This window comes from Balaenoptera borealis, assembly GCF_965194805.1.
Source record: "Balaenoptera borealis genome assembly, chromosome: 1".
Taxonomy (NCBI): Eukaryota; Metazoa; Chordata; class Mammalia; order Artiodactyla; family Balaenopteridae; genus Balaenoptera; species Balaenoptera borealis.
Genome location: NC_138860.1, coordinates 21020539 through 21046872, shown reverse-complemented (window position 1 = coordinate 21046872; position 26334 = coordinate 21020539). Strand labels below are relative to the sequence as shown.

Below are 26334 nucleotides of genomic sequence, written 5' to 3'. Positions count from 1 at the left end.
GGCCAAGAAGTCTGGATCCTTCTTATACTTCTATCCGCTGTCACCAGGCTGCTCACACAAGGCCTCATCTCCATTTTCATCTCATTATTTTATGCACCCTCTCCCTCTCTCACACCGAACATTACTACCCTCACTCTGTCCGCCTTACTGAGGATGGAGATGGCATCGGGAGGCTGCAGGTGGCACCAGAGACCTCAACAGGTGGCATGCAGAGCCCCAGGGGAACACTGGCTATTTCCGCACAGCTCACTGCAGATTCAGGCAGTAAGTGGTAATTGCAAGTAACTGCAGGAGGGGGTCTTGGTTTAAACTTGCCCATTACCAGAATTCTGCATTTTTTTTTCATTTTATTTATTTATTTTTAAATTGAAGTATAGTTGATTTATGATGTTATATTACTTTTAGGTATATATAGCAAAGTGATTCATATATATATATATATATATAATATATATGTATTTATTCTTTTTCAGATTCTTTTCCACTATAGGTTATTACAAGATATTGAATATAGTTCCCTGTGTTATACAGTAGCTTCTTGTTGTTTATCTATTTTTAATATAGCAGTGTGTTTCTGTTAATCCCAAACTCCTAATTTATCTTTTCTTCCCCCTTTCCCCTGTGCTAACCATAAGTTTGTATTCTACGTCTGTGAGTCTATTTCGTAAATAAGTTCATTTGTACATTTTTTAAAGGTTCCACATATAAGTTATATGATATATTTGTATTTGTCTAACTTACTTCTATGATAGTCTCTAGGTCCATCCATGTTGCTACAAATGGCATTATTTCATTCTTTTTTATGGCTGAGTGATATACCATTATATATATATATATGTGTGTGTGTGTGTGTGTGTGTGTGTGTATACACACACACACCACATCTTCTTTAGCCATTCATCTGTTGATGGATATTTAGGTTGCTTCCATGTCTTGTAGACTTTGCAGTGTGGTGATAAAGCCAAAATAATTTGGATAAATTTAAGCTGTGCAAACTCCTTGGCCTGGGATCAAGTTTTTCCTTTTCCGTATCTAGTTTTTCACGTGCACTGGCGAATAGGCCAATCTGTGTGTCTGTATTAATGAGTCATCACAGTGATGAAAATGCTTCATTGTGGGGCTTCCCTGGTGGTCCAGTGGTTAAGACTTCACCTTCCAATGCAGGGGTTATGGGTTCGATCCCTGGTCGGGGAGCTAAGATCCCACATGCCTCGTGGCCAAAAAAGCCAAAACATAAAACAGAAGCAATATTGTAACAAATTCAATAAAGACTTTAAAAATGGTCCACATCAAAAAAAATCTTAAAAGAGAAAGAAAGAAAGAAAATGCTTCATTGTGCCTCTGTGGGTCAGAGACCTGGGGATGAGAAGGCCGAAGTGGTGGGGACAACACTGAAGTGTGTCAGTAGCCTGGTGTCTGGGGAAGGAAAGTTGGCCTAAGAGGGATCCCATGTATTCTGATTTATATTTTAACAGCTTATGCTGAACCCCTGTAAAGGCACAAGGACCTTCTGACATCTAAGACCTGGGTAATGTTCCTCACTTTGGCTTGATGGTTGGACTTTAACCCGGACCACCAACGTGAGGACCAATCACATGCCAGGAGCAGGGCAAGATGTTGGAGATCTACTGATGCCTAAGACCTGGACCTTGCCCTGAGGGTATCCCAGCTTAGCAGAAGAGACAGATACATACATGAATGACTCATCTGCCGTGTGCACGGACTCGTTCAGAGATGTGTGGGTATAGGGTGCTCAGGAACACAGGTGAGGGGGCATGAGGAGGGAGGGAGGAAGGGAAGGAGAGAGGAGCTGACAGTTGCAGGATGGGTGAATGTGAGCCTCCTACTAATCACGTGTTAGTAGATCTACAGTACTATTTAGTTTGAAGGGTCTGCTTCGGCTATTAAGTTGTTCTGCAGGTGAGTGATTGGGTGAGACACAAATATCCATACCGAGGTTGATTACAGTTGCTGTAGTCTGAATCATGCCACAGTTCCCTCCATGACCGCACCATTGCCTCCACCAAGGACCAGCCTCCCTCCAAGGACCAAGTGCAGGTGGTCTCTGTGGTGTTGATTCCTTCTTCTGTGATGAGGGAGGCTGACACAGGTGGGAGAGACCCAAGGAAGGTGGGGACACTTCTCTCTAGAGTCTTGCTAGAGAGATTGGGAATCAACTGAATCACCTCGCTGACTCCATCCTGGGCTCCTGAATCTGGGCGAACTGGGAGGATTTACAGCTGCTTCCCTGAAACCATGACAAGGTCATATTGTTGCCCTCAACACCCCGAAGCCGGGGTAGGGGGTGAAGGATCTAGTCTGTGGTCATCCACGCTCTCTTTCTTCTAGCTCCCCCTACAGCTGTGAGTCTCTAATCCAGAGTATTCCATACCTTGCCTTGGAGGAGTGGGGTGAGAAGGCACAGACGCCGTATCAGGGAGCCCCACCATTTACTCACTGCTTGACTTTGGCCAAGTTACTTTATAAGCTGCAGTTTCCTCATTTGTAACATTCAAGTCGAGTTAATCCTAGTTTCTACCTTTTTGTAACTCTGAAGCTTTTAGTTACTCTGAAGCTTAGGTTAGATTGTGTATAAATACCTATTTATACAATGCTGAGCACATGCCTGGACATTACATAAAATACATGAGATCATAAAAATATGTAGTTTTTTTTTAAGCTCTTAGTTGCTCTGATGAAACGCTTATTTATTTATTTATTTATTATTATTTTGAAAATTGATGGTATAGTTGATTTACAATGTGTTAATTTGTGCTGTACAGCAAAGTGAATCAGTTATATATATATACACACTCTTTTTAATATTCCTTTCCATGGTTTATCACAGGATTTTGAATATAGTTTCCTGTGCTATACAGTAAGACCTTGTTTTTTATCCATTCTCTATATAATAGTTTGGAAATGTTTGTTGGTTGAGTCGAGTGCTTTTGGAATATTTGTGGCCTTAGTCATCTGAGTTATTTTCCTCCCACAGACTTTTTGAGAATTTGTTGACTGTCCTGCTTGAAGTGTTCCCGATATTATGACTCATTTGACACATGTTTATTGAGAACCTACTACATGCCAGACATCGTTCCAGGCTCTGGGTGTGCAGCAGTGGACAGTCAGACATTGTGCCCGTGTTGTGAGCACCCCCTGGGGTTCCCACCGTGGGCTGTGCTGGCTGGACTGTTACCGGGTGTCCTGGGGTGGGGCTGGGGGCAGAAGCTGTTTCCATGGGGTGGGCTGGGGAGTGCCACGTTGACCCCATAGATGGTGAGCTGGTGATTTTTAAAGTCTTCAGCTGCTGCTGACCTGTCTCTGCAATGGACTTACCTCAGCTCTCTGTCTTCTCAGTGGGCAGAAGTCAGCCACCCACCAATATACCTTCTGTTTGTGAAGATGCCCTGAGAAACTGAATGAAAACGCAACACCATTCCAAAGTGAGGACCTATGCTTTGGGCTGTATTTGTAAGGAACATTCTTTGAGTCTTTCCACCGACAAATCTGTCCCGCTCTGAACGCAGTATATTGAGGCTCGACCTTGGCTACACTTACTTGGAAGCTTTGAAAAGAGGCTGATGTGCCAGAGGGGAACCCCCACCCCCACCCCTCCCCGGACCAACAAAATTGGCCTCTGAGTGGGCCTGAGCATAATTTATTTTAAGTTTCCCAGGTGGTTTTAGTGGCAGTCAGGGCTGAAGCAGGTCTTGTCAAAATCTTGCAGGATAGAAGCTCCTAGATTTTCTTCAACCGTCAGCAGGCAGTTTGTCGATGATCATTGGTGAAAGTGAGTCATATCAGTTCCCCAAATTGCTTCCCTAAACTTCCTCCTGAGAGTTTGGTGTGTTTGTTAAGAAGAGCTTATTTTCAGATGTGGCTTCTGCTATTTTGTTCCAAGTGGACTCCCTTTTTATTTTTTGATGAGTTCTGAAAGCTGTTTGGAAAGAGATAAGGCAACCTCTTGCCTATAAAAATGGGACCAAAATAATACATGATTTCTCACTTACAAATTAGGAACATAAAAGAGACAGTCAGGTAGAGTTAACTAATGTAAGAATTAAAATTTTACGAGGCACTTATATGCCATGTATTGTGCTAAGGGTGTGTTTGTGTGTGTTTATACATACACATATATACAAGATGAATAAAATTTGGTCACTACGCTTAATCTAATGAGAAAAGAAGTCCTCCCTGCCATGAGAGTAAAGCAGGAGGGTGGGAAAATGGAGGGCTTGGAGTCTGTGTGGGCTCTGGGGCCAGGCTGCCTTGTCTGGATTTGAATTCTGGCTCTTGCACGTTTCAAAATTCATTTGACCTTTATTTACTTTAGCCCTCTCCTCTCTGAAATGAGAGACAAGAATCATACCTAGTTAATTACGTTGTTGTGGGATTAAATATGTAACATATATAAATTATGCAGAATAATGCCTGGCAAATAGGAAGCACTTGATGGATGAGGGAAATTATTGTGTCAAGATCACAAACGGAGCATTACTGTTTCCCATTTTCAACGATATTAGAAGTTTCTGGAATGGCAGCTCAACAGTGACTCAGTCAGGTGTCCTCCACTTCAGACATGGGGAGGTTGGCTGTCCATTTCCTCAGTCCTCTCTGGCCTTGCCTGGGATATAGATGCTGCGAGAGCATCCTTGGGTATGTTTTGAACGTGTCTGAGCCATGATTTTATCATCTGTCAAATGGGAAGACTATCTATTTAGCAGAGCTGGTGTGAGGATAAGATCCCCACACAGGGCTTCCTAGCATAAGAGCTCAACAGATGTTCTTCATTCTGCAGAAATGACCGTGTTTTGTTGGAGCAGACACTGCTCTAGGCATGGGATGGTACTGAGAGGAAAGCAGCTGGAGGGAGCTGGGAGGGGTATGCGGGGACAGGGGGATATTGAGGTTGCAACTTGGTAACATTAACACTTATTTTTAAAGCTCTCGCCTCCACCTGGCCCAAGTCGATACCATTACGCTTTGCATTTGATTTAGCGGCGGGATTAAGTGTGCCCCGGGATTCAGGGGACGGTGGTGAAGGCGAGCCGTCTGACATTCTCATCTGCATGAAGGGATAAACTGTCCTTGCATCTAATCCACAACCTCGTGTGAAGCTTGTCGGCCGGTCACGAGGCAGAGCTTGATTGGACCACGGCGTCTAGAGGGGTTCTTCACACCTGGCAGATAGTTTTGGAAAGAGGGAGCATGCATGTTAATTCCCTTCCTCTGCAGGGTGAAATTTACTTACAAGCAGGATTGGCGTGTTTCACAGCATGCCAGGATCCGCAACTGATGAGAAGAAGTGACGATGACAATAGAAGACAATTTTAAGCCTAAACCAGAGCCTCAGGGAGGCTATGCCCTCCTCTCGTGGTGGTTTGCTCTCCAGCCGCACTATCTGACTGTCTGTTTCTAGCTCTGCCAACCGGGCACGCAAGTCTTTAGCCTGCTTCCTTTACAAGGGTGTGAAAACTTAATAAAATGGCTGAAAATTTCTCTGCTGCTACAAATTGGCCCAGAAATCCCTATTTAGAGTACAATCATATATGAGGCATCCAATCAGACAAACACCTAAAAAAAATGCTGAATCATTCACCCCTCTACTTTTATTTTTGGCCTCTGATTCTTCCAGAAAAGCAAGTGCTGGGAAACATCAACAGAGATAATTAGCAGTGAAGCCGAGGCAGCGGGTACTGCTAGATGGTCCATGTCTAGCAAAAAGTTAGGGCTGGGATAAGCACTCGTTTCATGCAGTAATTTTGGGGGAAGAAAACTGAGTTCGACTTCTCTACTTTGATGATGGTTTCCCTAAAGGGAACCAGTGGCTATTTACATATTCCAGAAGAGGTCGTCTGAACAGTGTGACATTTAGTTGCTATATTCTCTTTAATTTAAAGCATCATTTCCTAAATGATAAGCCACAGAGCACTGCCCCTGAGTGGTGTCTATGAGGAGGGTTTTGTGGTCACAGTGGCCTGGGAAGCCTTGGTACTATAGTACCTCCTGGAGATTCACAGCTCATATTGGCAGGTTAAAGGCTCTGAAAAGTCCTGCAGAGAAGAAATGGGTTTCAAGTTGTCTAACCAAGCATGTTCCAAATTTATTTGACTATGAGGCCCTTTTTACACATATAACACCTACCTTCTGGGAACCTGGGTCAAAGTGAAGGGAGTAGCATTTACTGAACTTCTTCCATTGCAGGAAACCTGCTAGATGCTTTATAGACATTAGGTTGTTTCTTACATTAGCCTTCTGAAGTGTACATTTTCATTCCCATTTTACAGATGAAGAAAATGAGGTTTGGCAAGATCAAGGAGCTTGCTCCAGGTTACACAGGTAGTAAATGATGGAGCTGAGATTGGAACCTTGGTCTCTGTTACTCCAGATCACATTCTCTTTTTACTTCACCAATTCATAATGCCGTTCCCAGTTTTAACCAAGGAGGCAGAAAGGGGATAGATGGGAAACACTAAAGGACTTAGTTTGAGGGTCAGTCAGATGCAAGTTTGATATTTTTTTTTTCCTGATGGAGGCAGTCAAGACCTTCCACCTTGTAGGAACATCTCTCTGCTAAGAGAAATGTTTGAGAGGTGGCCAAGTCCCATAAATTTAGGAGTTATTGTGATGAAGAGGTGGCTTCCCTTGAGTCTGGAGTACAGAGATATTTAGATGGGTTAACAGAGGCCCACAGTCTATATTAGGATCCTCCTATTCCGAGTGATCCTTTTTTTTTTTTTAATTTTTATTGGAGTATAGTTGATTTACAATATTGTGTTAGTTTCAGGTATACAGCAAAGTGAATCAGTTATACTTATACATATATCCACTCTATTTTTTTTTTTTAGATTCTTTTCCCTTATAGGCCATTACAGAGTACTGAGTAGAGTTCCCTGTGCTATACAGTGGGTCCTTATTAGTTATCTATTTTATAGATAGTAGTGTGTATATATCAATCCTTATCTCCCAATTTATCCCTCCCCCTTCAAGTGATTCTTTCATCAAGTCATCCCCATCAAGTTCTCCATCTGCTGAAGTTCTGGTGGGTGATGAAATGTATCGTCTAGTTCTGGTAAAGAATAGTTGGCCACCAGCAGCCAGCAGGGTAAACATGTCTGATGAAGCGACCTGTTCCCTGTGGGCTGCCCCTCATCCTCAGATGCCCTGTGTGGGAGGTGCTTCTGCCTAAAGGCCCTCGGGGGAAGGGTCTGCTCTGGGGCTTGGGGAGCTGGCACAGGGCTGGCATCCTCAGGACATTGCTGCTGCTAAGTCAGGATCCGAGGCCCTTCTCCTGCTTTTCCCTCTTCTGACTCTCTCCTAGTGTGTTGTTGACCGTCCTGGTGTGACAAAGGGGTTTTGCTACCAAACCTGGTTTCCAAAGCATAGTTTAAAGAGATTTCTTTTAGGTGGCCTGTCCTAGGACGTTATCTGGAGTGAGAGGTGGGACAGAAAACTGTCAGGGATGGTGAGCATCCTTCATGACTTCCCTCCCTGCTCTGAAAAGCAGGGCAGGAACGCAGCTCCGGCTGAATAATGCTGGTCTTGGGAGAGAGTTGGAGAATTAAGTAGAGAGACCAGGGTCTTGGTCAGTGGATTCAATTCATCTAAAATGCTTCTCATGCTGGCTGGGGGCAGAGCAATGAAGAAAATAAAGATGAACAAAATCAGATACTCCTGGGAGGACACATGTAAACACGTAATTGCAAAACAGTGTAGTCAAGGCTTTAGGAGAGGCACTTACTTACAAGGTGGGAAGGCAGCGAGGAGTCAGCACAGCCTGGGAGCGGGGGTCCCAGCTGAGCTTGGAAGTGGGAATTTCTTGTTGGACAAAAGGGCAAGGAGGGAGAGAAGGACGTTCCAGGCAGAGGTAACAATGTGTGAAAGAGAATAAGGAGGTTTCTGTAGCCAGTGAGGGTTGGGGAGGAACTTCCCCTGGATGGAAAACACAAGTTCCTGGATGCAGGCTTGGGGCAGGGCTTGGAAAAGCAGAAAGGAAAGCCACAGTTCAAGGATACAGGGTAGGGAAGAGGACGTTCAAATACCTTTAATATAACAGGTGTTACGCCGAGTCACCGCATGGAGAACGAAATTATCTTTGGCGGAGAATCTTGGGCTTGGTTTTGTCTAAGGGATGTGAGATTTATCATCTCATCCTCCATCTCTTTCCCCGGAAAGACAGTGGGAGAGGGAATGACAAGGCCCCTGTCCAGACTTTTGCAAAGCCATGTGCTACATCTAAAGCTGAAACTTAATATGACTGTTCACCACGTGGCCCAGGCAGTGTGGAGGTGATGGCAGGACCCTTCAGGATCCTTACTTGTTCCCGAACCTTCGGGGCAGACAAGTGAGCCCTTTTCCCAGCTGTGGTTGAGCCACCTTCCTGCTGGTGCCTGAAGGCCAGCTCTGTCCCAGCTTCGAGTCGCAGGCCGCAACAGAGAATACCCGTGTTGTGTGGGGAAAGGCATTCTGCGGCGCTGTCAGGGCCTGAATATATATATATACAGCAACTGGGTTGTAATATGTCCAGAGTTGCCATCGAAAAGAAAATAAGGGAGATCTCCGCATTCGTCAAGATGTCACACCTCGTGTATTTATAGCTGGACAGAGTGACTTGCTGACCTCCATACTACTCACAGGGGCCACATCCATCTTGCCCTTCTCTAATCCTTCAGCCTCCCTTTGACGCCGCAGCTGGGCCAGGCTCTGCTGATAAACACTGGCCTGAGGCCGCATGTCGCTCTAGCAGCTCTGCCTGCGGACGAGGCCCATGCGTCCCCGGAGAAGGATGCACGAGGGACTTTGTTTGCTTTTTCCTATTTCTCTGCATCACCCTCAGTGACCTTCCTCACGGTTTTTATGGAATGGAAACAGTAGGAAAATGTATGGAAGAGAACCCGGGGCGATAATGACAAACACCAGCTCCGTGGCCTCCTGAGTTCCTTCTTGCACTCTGAGTCGAGGCCGTTCACGGAGGCCTCCCCAGGATGAGCTGGATCAGGGGGTGTTTCCAATGGACAGGACTGGGATACAGCGGGGGGAGCAGAGCCAACCAGCATATGGGCCTACAAGCAAAAGGCAGGCGGGAGGAAAGGCTGGGTACCAAGGGGCCTCGGAGAGAGGGGCAGGGAGAAGTGAACACATGTGTCGCAGGTGAGGCCAAGGCCAGGCTGTGTGGGCCCAGGCGTTGAGATGGAGAGGGCTTCCAGAGAGCCAAGGGCAGGGAAGGAGCTACAGTTTTCCTTCTAGGGCTCTTTCTCAAAACCCTTAGAAAGGCTATGGTGGAGGAGGATGGTCATGAACTTGTGAAAAGAAGACTTGACCCAAAAGAGCAGGGTCTTATGAACCAAGCTTTTTCTTTTTCTCCTCCTTCCCTCTCCCTCCTCTTCCAGGCTGCCCCACTCTGCACAACTCCAGGTTTGAGGGGAAAACCTGCATTCTGTTCCCACCCTCAAGCATGAGGTTTCATGGGTTCAAAGGCTGAGGCTCTAACATAGATACTTCAGGCTTCTGATGATGGGCTGGCGAGTGTGTGTTTCTCCCCTCAGGGTAGGAGAGGCGGTGAGACTGCACGAGAGGTCTCTTGTTTGCTGCCTTTTCTCTTGCAAACTGTCCATCTCTATTTGGGGGAATTGGGTGGGTCCGGGAGCTGAGGGGCAGTCATGGCCATCAGTGGGAGGTGTGAATGTTGTGGACAGGCCGGGAGAGGGCAGGTGTGTCACATGGGTGAAGCCAGCTTGCAACACTGAGTCAAACTTTGGTCCCCCTCCCTGTGAGGAGGGTGAGAAATTTCGATGTCAAAGCAGAATTCCAGGTTACAGAGGCTCTGGTGGTTGACACCTGTCTCTGCTTGGAAGCAGCAGCGATGGCCACCTGGCTGTCTGAAAGGCAGGAAGGGGCCCAGGTGCCTCCAACGACTTGCTCCCTATTCTGCTTTGGTGAAGGAAAGTGGTTCCACAGCCCAGAATTAGAATAATTCGATTCTCTCTTGGCACCATTGAATCATGAGCCCAGGGTGTTTATCGGGTGGAGTAATCAATCACACAAATCCTTTCTCTTCCTCCTTCTATTCCCTGGTTTTTCAAACACACACTCAGATGAACAAACTGGGAAAACAAACAAAAAACAAAGCAAAAAAGGGTACAGCCTGGACGCAAATCATAAGCACTTAGAATAGAAATCGTCTTCTTCATAGGGTCCCCCCATTTAACTGCCATCTCTCCTACCCCACCCACTTGGAGTGATGTTGAAAGCTGGAATTTTCATTGTAGGAAGCCAGAGTCTGCTTTCGGATGGCTTCATGAAGTTGGGGATAGTATACTGCCAGGGAGTATCAGCCTGGGGGCAATGGAGACCATCCTTTGCCTCCCACTGGGTGTGGTGGGGAGGAGGGTGGTGTGTGAGCGTGGGACTACAGTCCTTGAGCTCAGAAGCGGCCCCTGGGCGAATGGGGGTCTTTGCTCTTGACCTCGGCTCTCTGGTTCCATTCATTTCTGCCATTTTGTAAAACACTTTTGAAAGCACAGTTTATAATTTTGAGGTGTTCTAAATGTTTTAATGCTGGGTAAACCCTGGTGGCCTTGTCCTTGTCATAGCTCTGGATGCAGAAATAAGGAATTTATGCAACGAGCTACCTTATTTAAAACAACTGAAAAATAGTCAAGAAATATTTTATATTAATACCAAATCCTTTAAATATGTCAAGTCCTTAAAAAGTCCTGTGGGGAGTCAATAAACTTCTAGGATTTGCATACCTTCGTCCACCACTAGACACAGTGTTAATGGTTTTGACCCTGGCAAATCGAGTCTCTCCCCCATGACATGGTATCCTTGGCGACAGGAGGAACTAATAGTTGTTCATTTCAGCCACGCTTGGATGCTTCACATTTGTTAGCTCAGTCCCTCTGCCCTGTCTCCCAGCCCTCGACACAGGTAGGTGTCTCTCCCTACTCTGCAGGCGAGGATGGTGAGGCTCAGAGTCTGGGTAACCTGTCCAGCTAATCAGTGCTAAGCGGCAGGAGTTAAGGAGGGTTAATGCTGGCATTTGAGCCCAGGCCAGTCTGACTCGAAAAGCTTTGCTCTTTCCATTACCCCATGCCATCTCTCGATGGCTTTGGTTCCTGTTTTAAAGGTCACACACACAAAATTCCATCTTTTCAGGTCAGCTGTGCCAAAATTCCTGGTTTGGCATTGGACCCTTGGACTCTGTGAGTGCCTTCGAGGGGAAGCCCGTGATCTGTGTGTATGCCCCCCTCTGCTTCCCACAGGTGTGGGCTAAGTTGGGTTGGTAGGGCAGGTGGCACATAAGGTGGATAATTGATTTTCTTCTCATGAATATTTATTTGAGGTTACTTCTCCAACTGCTCTCCTTCTGTACTTTCAGAACGGTCACTGAGCACTGCACAGGAGCATGCCCGCCCCTCTCCTTCTAGGTCACTCCTCTCACCACTGGAGGAACAGGACTGAGCCAGTGATCACTGGAAGGTCTGAATGGAGAGCGCTGGGTACGCTGTCTGGGTTTGGGGCTTTTCCACATTGCATATCCTTAATTGCACAGAGCTCTTTGGAACCATCTGATGAATTGATTCTCAGCACGGCCATCTGCACAAACATGCAGGGCTGCTTGCAGGACTACGAGGCAGTTATGCCCGAGTTATGTAGCTGAGCCCCTGGGCAGCTCTGGAAAGAGGAGGATACATAGGTCACCGATAATAGCCTATGATGGAGAGGAGGAACCATAAAGTACAGAAGGCTCATTAGTTTTGATGGATTGGGCTCAAATAATACACCATTTTAGTCCCTTGTGTAAAATCTAGGCTAAGTACAGAATAGAAATGTCTCTTTGGGCCCATGGTAACTGCCTTTTGGGGGAAGGGAAAATTGGTGATCCTTTTATTATGGTTCAGGGGTTCAAAAGTGACTAAGTTTGTGTAGAAACCATGTCTTTGCCTCAGAAAAGGCTGTTTATCCGGTGTTCTATCAACAAGAACTGAATATCAAGCGACTCATCGCCCATCAGTGAAATGTGAGAATTGATATTCCTACTTATGTCTCTGAAAGATGGAAATACCTTAAATGCCCCCCCCCCCATATTATTATGGATGGACAAACTATGTTCATTGAAGTTTTAATGTAAGATGTATTTCATAGGTTCAATTCTGGGACCAATTACAACGTAGGGGCTTTTTTCTCCACACCATCACGCAATTCTCAGACACCAGCTGGGTGACCTACAGTTCAACTCCATTCTGACACTATCTACCTGGAGATAGTGTCAGATCCCTCAGGCTCAGGGTTCAGTCCCACAAGACTGCCCGCTACTTCAGATACCAATTGTAAGTCCGGGTTGTCATTTGTGCTTCTGACTGACTGGCTATAGATCAGAGGTGCCCACAGCCCCTTCGTTGGGTTCAATTAATTTGCTAGAGGAGCTCACAAAACTCAGGAAACCAGTTAACTCACTTGATTTCTGGTTTAATACAAAGGATAGTAAAGGATAGGAATCAAGAACCAGGTGAAGAGATACATAGGGTGAGTTCCTGAGCAAAGGAGTTTCTGTCCTAATGGAATTTGGGTCCCAACACAATGGCACATGGAAACGTTCTGGTTCACCAACCTGGAAGCTGTTCAAAACTTGTCCTTTTTGGGGTTTGTTATGGAGGATTCATTACATTGGCATGATGGATTAAATCATTGGCCACTGGTGACTGATTCAACATCCAGCCCCCTCTCCCTCCCCAGAAATCAGGGGGTGGGACTAAAAATTCCAACCATCTATTCAGCTTGGTTCCCCTGGCAACCAGCCCCCATTCTTAGGTGATTTCCAAAAGTCCCCTCATTAACATAAACTCAGTTGTGGTGGAAAGGGGCTGATAATGTGATACCCATTTCACCTTGAGGGCTCTGAAGGGATTTCAGGAAATGAGGATAAAGGACAAAATATTATAACAAAAAGTGATCCCATTTCTCTTCTTGTTCAGGAAATTCCAAGGGTTTTGGGAGCTGAGCCAGGAACCCTGAAGGATGACCCAAATATATATTTATTATAATCACAATATCACAACAGGATACAAATTCTTTACAAATTGTTAGTCTTTGCATTGCATATTTAGGAATATGCTCAGTATTGAGATAATTAGTATAATTCTGACCATGATGGATAACATATAGCTTATATTAGATTTCCCATTCAATATTCATTCATTCATTCCTCATTAACAAGTTACCCTTTCATTCTTAACACAGCGCCTGGCATGGGGTAAAAAGTTAATAAAATTTAGATTTTAGTATTATCAAAAAAAAGAGTATTAATTGAACACCAGTCTTAGGCACTGTGATAGGCATAGGTGATGGAGTGCTGAGTAAGACACAGCTAGTGCTGGAATGGAACCTACATCTAGTGGGGGAGACAGGCCAGGACACCGGGCAATGAATGCCTCTGTGGGGGACACATGGGAGGGGCACGTTTCCCAGACTTGAGGTGCTCAGAGAGTCTGAAACAATTGGAAATTATCCAGGCAAAGAGGACGTGTAGCTGGGGGAGCAGAGTATGCCTGATGGTGAGAGTACGTTGTGTTCCCAAATAATGAGTGCATTCCTGGAGAGAGACCACTGACCTCTATTTTGGAGTGATCACGCTGTAGCCTCCACACTTTCCTTCTAGGTGTCATCTGTGTGAACTCTTGGTCTACACCAGTGGTTCTCAACCGGATTTTGCTCTCCCTCCTCCCCATCTCCAGGGACATTTGGCATCATCTGGAGACATTTTTGGTTGTCACAACTAGAGGGAGGGGGGGCTGCTACTGGCAGCTAGTGGGCAGAGGTAGGAATGCTGCTAAATGTCCTATCTATGCACTGGACAGCACCTCAACAAAGAATTCTTCAGCCCCAAATGTCAGTAATGCTGCAGCCGAGAAACCCTGGTCTGCATTAAATCTCTGTACTAAGTCTTTGGCCTCTGAAGTCCCTTGATGAACAGTCCCTGAAGGAGGAAGTGGGAGGTGGGCCCTGGTGGATGGGATATGGGGGCACCAACCAGGAGCCTTTGGTCACGTTCTCCGCTAGATGCTGGAGGAATTTCCTCTCCACCCTTCATGTTCCTGTCTGTACTAATAGAGAGCAGTTGGCTAATAACTCTAAAACGTATCAGAGTATTGTACAAGCTGCTGCCTTCCCAATGGCATTTTAGCCCTAATCGTCATCCGGAAGAGTTTGTGTAAAATGAGATAGTGATGTCACATTGAGTGATTGTGACAAGTAAAAGAGATAACATATGTGAAGCGTGTGGCATGGAATGATCCACAGGTGCCTCTTCTTCTTCTTGTGTTTACTATGGTGTGATGGCTTCTTTGATGTGTCAACTTGTGTAGGCTACAGTCCCCAGTTATTCAACAAACACTAATCTAGGTCTTGCTGTGATGGCATTTTGCAGATATAGTTATCTATCATGTTGCCCCCAAGGAGGTGACTTTAACTAAGAGAGATCATGCTGGATCACCTGGGGGGGGGACATGACTGAATCAGGTAGAAGGCCTTAAAAGCAGGGCTGCGGCTTCCCAAGGAGAAGAAGGAATTCTGCTCTTGGATGACATCTTGAGCCTCTGCCTGTGTGTTCCAGCCCCACCAACGTAAGCAGCTTTTGGCAGGAAAGAGCTCTCTGTGGGAGGCCGCTTTGGTCTTGTCACTAACCTTTAACCAGGCCCCGCCCCCCCCCCCCCCATGCTCTACTCACCTCTGGTCCAAGCACACCTTTCAAATCTTTTGATCACACAATACCTTGCCTAAGGTGTTGGTTCTCTCCGTAGATCAAGTAAGTGGAAATGAAGAATAAGTGATTAACAGATGACCAGATCTCTTCCCTAGATTCCCCTTCAGTAATCTCCCAAACTGTGTGACTAAACTGTGTGAACAACGTAATATCTAGAGGGAGATCACAAGGAGTCAACAAGCCTGCACACAGTGGAGCATGGTAATGACTCTGACCCCCTATCTCAATGATTGAGATTACTTCCCTTTTACCCTTTAAAAACTTTCATGGTCGAGCAGAATCTTCGGAGATGGTTTTTGGGGGACACTGAGTCCACCATCTCCCCAGATTGCTGGCATTCTGATTAAAAGCAACTTTCCTTTCTACCAACATTCGTCTCTCTTTCGAGTATTGATTTTTGAGCGGTGAGCAGCCTGACCTGAGTTCGGCAACACTGAGATCTTTCTTTCCTGACTCACTGCCTTAGGGATAGCGGTGTGCTCAGCCAGTGCCCACAACTGCATAGGTAATTTCTTGTAATGAATCTCTTAATATAAGCTCTTACTGCTTCTGCTTTTCTGATTGAACCTTGACTGAGATGATTAGTATTCAAAGTATTTGATGTCCACTTGGTAAGAGGTATTTCACGGTTCTTGAAACGTATTTAAAAACAATTTCTGCTGAAACCCCTGTCCCCCTCCACTTCTGAGTGGACAGGTGATGATCACAGAATACACAGAATAAAAGGAAAGATCTTTTTGTCAAATCTTTCAGGAGTGGAGGTCAAGAAGGTAGATTGGATGTGGAATTGGTCTGGCTGATTAAGTGGACATGATCTGTACCCTCTATGAACTTGCAATCAACAAGTAGGTTTCAGGGAAAGCTTATGTAATTTTGATATATAGTTCAGCTTTCTAATGAGGGTGGATCCCAAGGTGAAGCATTTATTTGTTGGGCTGGGTGATGATGGGGCAAATGCAAGTTGGAATGAATCTTTGCTACCTAAAGCATGGAGATGGACAGAAGCTGAGGAAGGGCTGAGAGAGGAAGGGGGCTGTGTCCAGGGGGCTTCCGAGGCTGGAAAGGGGGCTGTGAGAAGAGAAGATGGGTGATGTGGCTATTAGGAGAACTTCATGGGAAAGAATAGAAAAGTATGCAGGGAATTTTAAAGAAAATTTTCCTTATGGTATGAGAATGTAAACCTTATTCCTTGTCTTCCCATGAACTCTTCAATAAAGTATTCACTTTTATTAATGAATTATGAATTTTAATCAATTTTTGGGGTATATTGAGGTGTTGAGCCCTGCTGTAAGAGGAGTGGATAGTGTGATGGAGGCTTCATATGCGACCTGGTCACACATGGCTTATAAATTTTTAAGGATGCACATTACATTGTTTTGTTAATGCAGTCAAAAGTTTGTTATTTATGATAAAATGGCTCACCCATGCGTTTCTCATCTATTTATTGCACTGTCTGGGGGCACTGTGATGGGCATTGGGCATAATGTCTGAAACCAAGACTGCCATGGGAGTTATGGTCCGGTTCAGGGAACATGGTACAGATAAATAAAAGGCAACTATAATATAATGATGAAATGGCGAGTGAGAAGGTGTTATAGTGGCCCTTGAGAGCTTACAACCTGGAACTGGTGGGTCATGGAGGCTTTCTGGGGGAAGTGATACTGCATCTTAAACCAGAGGATAGGTCGGAGGTAAGAAGATAAAGAGCCAGGGACAGGTGATTAAAGCTCTTAGTCTAGCAAACAATTTGTTAAATAGGTGCCATGTTTCTTGTTGCCACTTTTCTATTTATATTCTTTCCTGGAAGTTCCATATGGACCTCATACCTTGATATAAAGTGGGAACTTAATGTGAGGCTAAGGCTTTTAAAGTTTTTTTTTTTCTGGTAGAAAATCATCCACTGTGAAACCCTTCCAGGCAGAAATAATAACAGTCCAATCTGTCTGTTTTTCTGGCTGTCCAGTATGTACAGGTTGAGGGTGGAACACTAAAAGTTAAGAAAACTATAAGGGAACAAACATAGCACAAACATGGACTTGACGGTAAATTTCACAGTAACAGAATTTAGAGGCAACCCTTAAAGGCTTAGAGAAACAGTTTAAGGACAAACACAAGCAAAGCCTTCATTGACTCTGTTATATGGAACTTTTATTCTCTAAAACACATCACGGATTGAGATTATAGAAAAGTCCAAGACCTTGGACAAGTTAATATATGATGGCTTCATAATGAGCTATTAGAGGAATCAAGGGATATTTGGAATAAATCACATTACCATCAAGTTTTGACATCATGGAAGTCTTAAAATGCCTCAAATGCTACCAAAGGGAGACACTGGAAGAGATGGTCATGAGACTCCAAAAGACAATGACAATGCTTTTCCCCCAAGCAATATATATCTAGAATGTTTTTATTTGCACACTCTCTTGAACTTCTCTCTCTCTGCCTCTCTCTTTATCGAAATAGTTGACATACAATATTATATTAGTTTCAGGTGTACTACATAGTGATTTGACATTTTCATACATTATGAAATGATCACCGTGATAAGTCTAGTAACCATCTGTCCCCATACAAAGTTATTACAATATTATTGACCATATTCCTTATGCTGTATATTACATCTCATGGCTTGCTTATTTTATAAATGGAGGTTTATACCCTTTAATCCCCTTCACTTATTCCCCCCTCCTGCCCAACACCCACTCCCCTCTGGTGACCACCCATTTGTTCTATGTATTTATGAGTCTGTTTTCTTTCTTTTTGCTTGTTTTGTTTTCTAGATTTCACATATAAGTGAGATGATATGGTATTTACTTTCTCTGTCTGACTTATTTCACTTAGCATAATATCCTTTAGAACCATTCATGTTGTTGCAAATGGTAAGATTTCATTTTTTTTAAATGGCTGAATGATATTCCATTGTGTATATATATATATATATATATATATATATATATATATATACATACCACACCTTCTTTATCCACTCATCTCTCTGTGGACATTTAGATTACTTCCACATCTTGGCTATTATAAATAATGCTGCAACAAACATAGTGGTGCATATATCTTTTTAAAATAGTGTTTCTGTTTTCTTCAAATACCCAGAAGTGGAATTGCTGGATTGTATTTTTAATTTTTTGAGGACCCTCCATACTGCTTTCCATAAAAACTGCAACAACTTACATTCCCACCAACAGTGCATGAGGGTTCCCTTTTCGCCACATCCTCGCCAACACTTGTTATTTGTTGTCTTTTTGATTGTAGCCATTCTGACAGGTGTGAGGAGGTGACATCCTGTGGTTTTGGTTTGCATTTCCCTGAATGATTAGTGATGTTGAGCATCTTTTCATGTGCCTGTATGCCTTCTTTGGAAAAATGTCTATTCAGCTCCTCTGCCCATTTTTTGATTGGTTTGTTTATATTTTTTTGATGTTGAGTTGTATGAGTTCTTTGTATATTTTGGATATTAACAGATGTATCATTTGCAAATATCAGATGTATCATTTGCAAATATCTATTCAAACTGTCAGAAAGAGAAATTAATAAAACAACTCCATTTACAATTGCATCTAAAAGAATAAATTACTATTCTCTTATTCAGTAGGCTGCCTTTTGGTTTTGTTAATAGTTTCCTTCATTGTGCAAAGGCTTTTTCATTTGATGTGGTCTCATTTGCTTATTTTTGCTTTTATTTTTCTTGACTGAGGAGACCCCCCAAAAATATTGCTAAGACCAATGTCAGAGTGTACTGCCCATGTTTTCTTCTAGGATTTTATGGTTTCAGGTCTTACATTTAAATAACTTTAATCAATTTGAGTTTATTTTTGTATATAATATGAGAAAGTAGTCCAGTTTAATTCTTTTACATGTAGCTGTCCAGTTTTCCCGGCACCACTTATTGAAGAGACTGTCTTTTCCCCATTGTATATTCTTGCCTCCTTTGTTGTAGATTAATTGACCATTAATTGTGTGCCTGGGTTTATTTCTGGGTTCTTTAATTTGTTCCATTGATCTATGTGTCTGTTTTTATGCCAGTACCATACCTTTTTGAGTATTGTAGTTTTGTAGTATAGTCTGAAGTCAGGGAGCATAGTTCCTCCAGCTCTATTCTTTTTTTCTCGAGATTGTTTTGGCTATTCAGAGTCTTTTGTTTTTCCATACACATTTTGAAATTGATAGGGATTGAACTGAATCTGTAGGTTGCCTTAGGTAGTATGGTCATTTAAAAAATATTAATTTGGGACTTCCCTGGTGGCCCAGTGGGTAAAGACTCCACGCTCCCAAAGCAGGGGGCCTGGGTTTGATCCCTGGTCAGGGAACTATATCCTGCATGCATGCCACAACTAAGAGTTAGCATGCTGCAATGAAGATCCTGCAGGCTGCAACTAAGACCCAGGGCAGCCTAAGTAAATAAATAAATAAATATTGAAAAAAAAAGTATTAATTCTTCCAATCCATGAACATAGTATATCTTTCCATCTGTTTGTGTCATTTTCAGTTTCTTTCATCAGTGTCTTATAGTTTCCCGAGTACAGGTCTTTTACCTCCTTAGGTAGATTTATTCCTAGGTATTTTGTTCTTTTTGATGCAATGGTAAATAGGATTTTTTTAAATTTCTCTTTCTGATAGTTTGTTATTAGTATATAGAAATGCAACAGATTTCTGTATATTAATTTTGTATCCTGCAACTTTACTGAATTCATTGATGAGCTCTAATAGTTTTTTTGGTGGCATCTTTAAGATTTTCTATGTATAGTATCAGGTCATCTGCAAATAATGACAGTTTTACTTCTTCCTTTCCAATTTGGATTCCTTTTATCTCTTTTACTTGTCTGATTGCTGTGGCTAGGACTTCCAATTTTATGTTGAAGAAAAGTGGTGAGAGTGTGCATCCTTGTCTTGTTCCTTATCCTAGAGGAAATGCTCTCAGCTTTTTACCATTAAGTATGATGTTAATTGTGAGCTTGTCATATATGGCCTTTATTATGTTGAGGTATGTGCCCTCTACACCCACTTTCTTGAGAGTTTTTCTAATCATGTATGGATGTTGAATTTTGTCAAAAGCTTTTTCTGCATCTATTGAGATGATCATATGGTTTTTATTCTTCAGTTTGTTAATGTGGCATATCACATTGATTGATTTGCAGATGTTGAAAAATCCTGGGATAAATCCCACTTGATCATGGTGTATGATCCTTTTAATGTATTGTTGGATTCAGATTGCTAATATTTTGTTGAGGATTTTTGCATCTGTTCATCAGTGATATTTGTCTGTAATTTTCTTTTTTTGTGATATCTTTGTCTTATTTTGATATCAGGGTGATTCTATGCTAGCCTCATGGAATGAATTCAGTAGCTTTCTTTCCTCTGCAGTTTTTTGGAATAGTTTGAGAAGGATAGGTGCTAACGCTTCTCTAAATGGTAAAATTCACCTGTGAAGCCATCTGGTTCTGGACTTTTTTTATTGGGAGTTTTAAAGTTACTGATTCAATTTCATTACTGGAAGCTGGTCTGTTCATATTTTCTGTTTCTTCCTGGTTCAGTCTTGGGAGATTATACATTTCTGGGAATTTGTTCGTTTCTTCTGTCCACTTTATTGGCATATAATTGTCCATTTTATTGGCATATAAATGTCCATTTTATTGGCATGTAATTGTTCATAGTAGCCTCTTATGATCCTTTGTATTTCTGTGGTGTCAGTAGTAACTTTTCCTTTCTTAATTTCTGATTTTATTGATTTGGACCCTCTCTCTTTTTTCTTGATGAGTTTGGCTAAAGGTTTTGTTTATCTTTTCAGAGAACAAGCTATTAGCTTCACTGCTCTTTTCTATATTTTTTAGTCTCTATTTCACTTATTTCTTCTCTGATCTTTTTGATTTCTTTCCTTCTATTAACTTTAGGTTTTGCTTGTTCTTTTTCTAGCTCCTTTAGTTGTAAGGTTAGGTTGTTTATTTGAGATTTTTCTTGTTTCCTCAGGTAAGCATGTATTGCTATAAACTTCTCTCTTAGAACAGCTTTTGCCATTTTGGATAATTGTGTTTTCATTTTCGTTTGTCTCCAGGTGTGTTTTGATTTTCTCTTTGATTTCTTCAGTGACTCATTGGTTATTTAGCCTCCACGTGTTTGAGGTTTTTGCAGTTCTTGTAGTTGATTTTGTCTCATAGCTTTGTGGTTGGAAAAGATGCTTACTATGATTTCAATTTTCTTAAACTTACCAAAGATTGTTTTGTGGCCTAGCATGTAATCTATACTGGAGAATGTTCCATGTGCCCTTGAAAAGAATGTGCATTCTGCTGTTTTCAGATGGAAATCTCTTTATATATCAATTAAGTCTCTCTGGTCTAAGGTGTCATTTAAAGCTAGTATTTCCTTATTGATTTTCTGCCTCAATGATCTGTCCATTGGTTGTTGTTTTTTCTTTTCATCATTTGAACACATTGTGCACTTACTTCTGGCCTGCAAACTTTCTGCTAAAAAGTCAGCTGATTATCTTATGGGATTTGCCTTGTATGGAACTAGTTATTTTTCTCTTGATGCTTTTAAGATATTTTTCTTTATCTTAAAATTTTGCCATTTTAATTATAATGTGTCTTGGTATAGATCTCTTTGGGTTCATCTTGTTTGGGACTCTCTTTGCTTCTTGGACCTGTGTGTCTGTTCCCTTCCCCAGGTTAGAGAAATTTTCACCTATTATTTCTTCAAATATGTTCCCTGCTCCTTTCTCTCTCTCTCTTCCTTCTGGGACCCCTATAATGTGAATTCTCTTAAACTATCCTCATTTTTAAAAATTCTTTTTCCTTTTTATTCAGTTCAGCTTGCATGATTTCCACTTCTCTGTCTTCCAGATTGCTGAGCCATTCCTCTATCTCATCTAATCTACTGTTGATTCCTTCTAGTGTATTTTTTATTTAGTTATTGTATTCCTCAGCTCTATTTGGTCTTCTTTATATTTTATAACTTTATTGAAATTATCACTCATCCATTCTCATGAGTCTGGTGAACATCTTTATAATGATTACCCTGAACTCTTTATCAGGTCGTTTTCTTAGCTCCACTTTGTTTTGTTCTTTTTCTGAGGTTATGTTTCATTACTTTGGAAAATAGTCCTCTGTTTTCTCACTTTGCCTAATTCTCTTTTTATTTCTATGTATTTGGTCAGTCGGTTACATTTCCTGATTTTGGAGAAGTGGTTTTATGTAGAAGATGTCCTATGGGGCCCAGCAGCATGCTCCCCTTGGTCACTAGAACAATATGCTCTAGGAGTGCCTCCTATGTAGGCTGTGTGGGACCTTCTTTTGTGGCAGGGCTGACTTTTGTGGGCACACTGGCAGGCGGGGATGAACCCCACCATGGTTTGCTACAAGCCCATGTCTTGTGCAATGGCTGCAGGTCTGCTGGAGGGTGAGTTATGCTTCTTTTGTAGTTGTCTGCACAGCCCAGAGGGGCTCTGGGCTGGTTCCAGCCTGTTGGTGTGTGGGGCCAGGTCCCTGATGCTTATAGGCTAGAGGGAGGATTCCAAAACGTGTGTGCTTGCTACCATTTGTGTTATCACAGTAGAACAAGCTCCCCAAAATGACTTCTGCCAGTGTCTCCATCCTTGGGGGGGAGTGTCCCAGTTGCCTCCTGCCTCACCAGGAGGCTGTCCAAGATCAGCAAGTGGGTCTGACCCAGGCTCCTTTCAAACTACTGCTTCTGCACTGGCCTTGGAGTGTGTGAGATTTTGTGTGCACCCTTAAGAGTGATGTCTCTTTTTCCTATAGCCCTCTGGTTGTCCACATGCAGGCCCTGCTGACCTTCAAAGCCAGACATTCTGGGGGTTCATTTTCCTAATGGGAGACCTCAGGATGGGGAGCCAAATGTGAGGCTCAGACCCCTAGCTTCTTGGGGAGGACATGTATGATTTTGATATTCCTCCCATTTGTAAGTCACTGACCTGGGGTGTGGGTCCTGACTATATTGCATCTTTGCCCCCTTACTAATCTTGTTCTGGTTCCTTTTTTGTGTCTTTAGTTGTGGGAACTCTTTTCTGCTAATCATTGGGACATTCTCATAAATAGTTGCTCTGTAAGTAGTTGTAATTTTGGTGTCTGTGGCAGAAGGGAAATTCAGGGTCTTCCCACTCTGCCGTCTGTTTTTTTTTCTGGAAGAGGGACTTATAGCATCAGAGAGCTATGATTAACTGCAAATAGCAAACTGAAGCTCTGTTACATGTCTCACTACTCATTTCCACCCATCATGCTTTATCCATATGTCCTCTGTCTATCTCCTCTTTCCTTGCTTCCTTTCCTTAGACCTTGAGTCCATACAGCTGACTTTTTATTTATTTATTTATTTAAGCAGAGGGAGCTTTTTTTTCTTGGGGGGGTGGGAAGGAAGGCCGTTAATCTTTATGGTGGAACAACACACTGAGACTGTCCCCAGCCAACCCCACTTGTCACTTGGCCTATTTCAGGGATTGCTAGAGCTGACTTTACGTGTTCGTCCATCTGAGGGCTCTGGTTGAACTGAAGCTCTTTGAGGGCAGAGGCCCTTAGTGTTTCCCTCTCCTTGTGCCTCACACCATGCCGGCATGGGGTGGTGTCACATTTATTTCAGTATGATGGATGTCCCAGACTGCCCTTTACTCTCAAGTGGTTGGTTTAGGGAGTTTTTAAAATTTTTTATTTATTTATTTATTTATGGCTTCGTTGGGTCTTCATTGTGGTGTGTGGGTTTCTCATCACGGTGGCTTCTCTTGTTGCAGAGCACGGGCTCTAGGTGTGTGGGCTTCAGTAGTTGTGGCACATGGGCTCAGTAGTTGTGGCTCACGGGCTCTAGAGCACAGGCCTAGTAGTCGTGGTGCACAGGCTTAGTTGCTCCATGGCATGTGGGATCTTCCTGGACCAGGGCTCAAACCTGTGTCCCTTGCATTGGCAGGTGGATTCTTAACCACTGCACCATCAGGGAAGTCCCACAGCTGACTTTTTAAAAAAGTCACCAGTGTCTGCTGATTTATTCTTTTCAGAACTCTGGTATTGAGTCATTATTGTGGGAGTCTCTTTCACATGTTTGTAAGAGAGTCTGCCAGATGAAAAGACATTAGCTCATCATTTGATATGGCTCATGGATGAGTTGATTTGTAAGTGGAAGTCTCTTATGTTGATTACAGGAGGACATGGAGAATAATCTTCAGGAAAGGACTATGGAAAATAATTTCAGCTGAATGGGAAAAGAGTTGTCATGCTATCTTTTTTTTAGTATTAAGATTTTACTTTTTAAAAAAAGTTTAAGGCTTCCATTCTATCTTGTTTTTAAGGGGCTTGCTTTCCTAACCTCAGTGGAATGGAGAACCAATTATTTAGCCAACTCTTGTTTCCAATTAATTTCTCTGAATCATCCAGGTGTATGTTTTAGGCTGTATTTTTGTCAGCATTTTTATTGACACAGTTTTCTATTTTACTTTGCAGTGTGCAAAGATTAAGCCATAATTTGATGAATTACAGGAATAGGAAGATTTGTCAAGGGGTAGTGGTGAGGGTGATCTTGAGGATCTACTCTGAGCCCTCCTTGAACTCATTTCTCTAGCCGTTTCCTGGCCCCTCTCTGCTGGGATGGGTTTGGGCTTGGTGATCCTCATCTACCTTCAGAATTATATTGATACCCTGCTGTCCACTACCCATTTCTCAAAGTAGCCTTTGGCCTTGGTCTGACTGGGGCAATGTCTTTTTACTTCTGCCTGCTATTAACTGACTTGTTAAATTCTGGTGTTTTCATTTGAAAAATGGAGAGAAACTTGGGTTAGGAAGGTTGTTGGTTTGGAATGTGATTCCTGACAAAGGAGTGACCTTTTAGCCCTGGCTATATCTGGTAAGACACCAAATGTTTTCCTTTCAAGCTGAGATGGAAGAATTTCTTTGATGGAGCAGGAGTAGGAGTTGACTTCTGATTCTGCAATATTCTTTGATTCTAAGATTCAAATAACAACTTATTATTTTTCTACATCATCTCCAAACAGATTTATTTTTGTCATTAAGTGTGTTGAGTTAAATATAAAATTTCTTTAATTTGCTTTCTTTCTGAAAGCTTGTGCTCTGATTGCTGTATCAACTAAAATTCTCCTCTTCTTAAACCCATTGCCCCCCAGCTTTTGCCAATTTATTTGGTAGATTGAAGACAAAGTAAGAAATTAATACAGACTCATTGTAATGTGTGAAACAATACAAAGATGTATATAAAATAGCTAGTAGTATTCTATCTACCACCCAGCCCATTCAAATCATATTCTCATGAAATAACCAGTGTTAAAAGCCTGATGTATACACTCTTTAACATCTTTCTTCATACTCATCCAAGCGTACATAAACACACCTGACATGTGTAGGTTCCTTTTTCCCCTTAAACATGAACTCTTACTATCTAATATCCTCTACCTTGCATTTCCCCCCTAAAAACACACCATGAGCATCCCCTTGAATGAATAGATTTCTCTAACCTTGTTCTGTTCAATACAGAGCCACTAGGCAGGTGTGGGTATTGAGCACTTGAAATGTGGCTAATCCAGATTTCCAGGACTTAGAATGAAAATATAAAGGATGTAAACTATCTTGTCAATAATTTTTTTGTTGATTACATGTTGAAATGGTAATATTTAGGATACACTGAATTTAAATAACATATATTATTAAAATTAATTTCACCTATTTCCCTTTACTTTTTAAAATTGTGGCTACCAGAAGATATGAAATTACTTGCATTATATTTGTATTGAACAACACTGCTTTAATCCATTCTTTTTAATAGGTAATTATATTCCAAAGAACTTCATGTAAGTTGGTGATCTATATCTGCACAAAAGTATTTTGTTTAAAACTCTTTCCATGGAGAACTCTTTGACCATTATAGTCTAGAAAAGTGGCCTTTTTTTTCTTAAAGACTACATCAAAACAGTCATAGGTAATGCCAAATACACATTTCTAATGGGGTACTGAGCTCCTTGCAAAATCCCAAACTACACCTGTTGTACCAGCAATTCCTCTGAGCCCTGTTCTTTTTGAATAGCTGTCATACAAACAGAAAAATTATACAGAATTCCATATATTTAGTACTGAGACTGGAGGCACTGAACCTGTTAAAACAGGTAGAGCTTTAAAGTCAGGGAGGCTTTAAATTTGATATAGAGTTTGCTCAGCAAGATCCATGTGGTGTTGTAATTTGGAAGAATATTCTAGGAAGGGCAATAACTGGTAAGTTTCAGTAATAAGTTGTGCAGAACCTGCAGCATTTTCCTTTTGTGGAGAATGAACCATATTTTGGAATCAGAAGACCTGGGCTGGAATTTGGACTTGGCCATTTAAAAGCTGTGAGATCTTGGATAAGTCATCTAATTTCTCTGGGTCTTGGATTTCTCACTGGTGAAATGAATTTAGATGACTCCCCATATAGTACTCTTTTCTTTCATGCCATGATGCTTCTCAAAGTTGGTGGAAGGAGCAGATGATTTGAAATGAATAAATTAAGTCATCAAATTATTTAGTTCTTTTTATTAAAAGTAAGGTCCATTTTATAAATATGCAGCAGTAATAATG

At 42.3% G+C, this 26334-nt stretch overlaps 1 long non-coding RNA gene across 1 annotated transcript in view; it reads left to right on the top strand.

Annotated features, from left to right (window-relative positions):
- Positions 1 to 26334, top strand: part of LOC309606864 — a 46910-nt gene extending 20576 nt beyond the window's left edge. The window contains exon 2 of the long non-coding RNA XR_014232089.1: positions 1 to 26334. This exon is cut by the window's left edge and continues 2211 nt beyond it. This is a non-coding gene — a long non-coding RNA (uncharacterized lncRNA).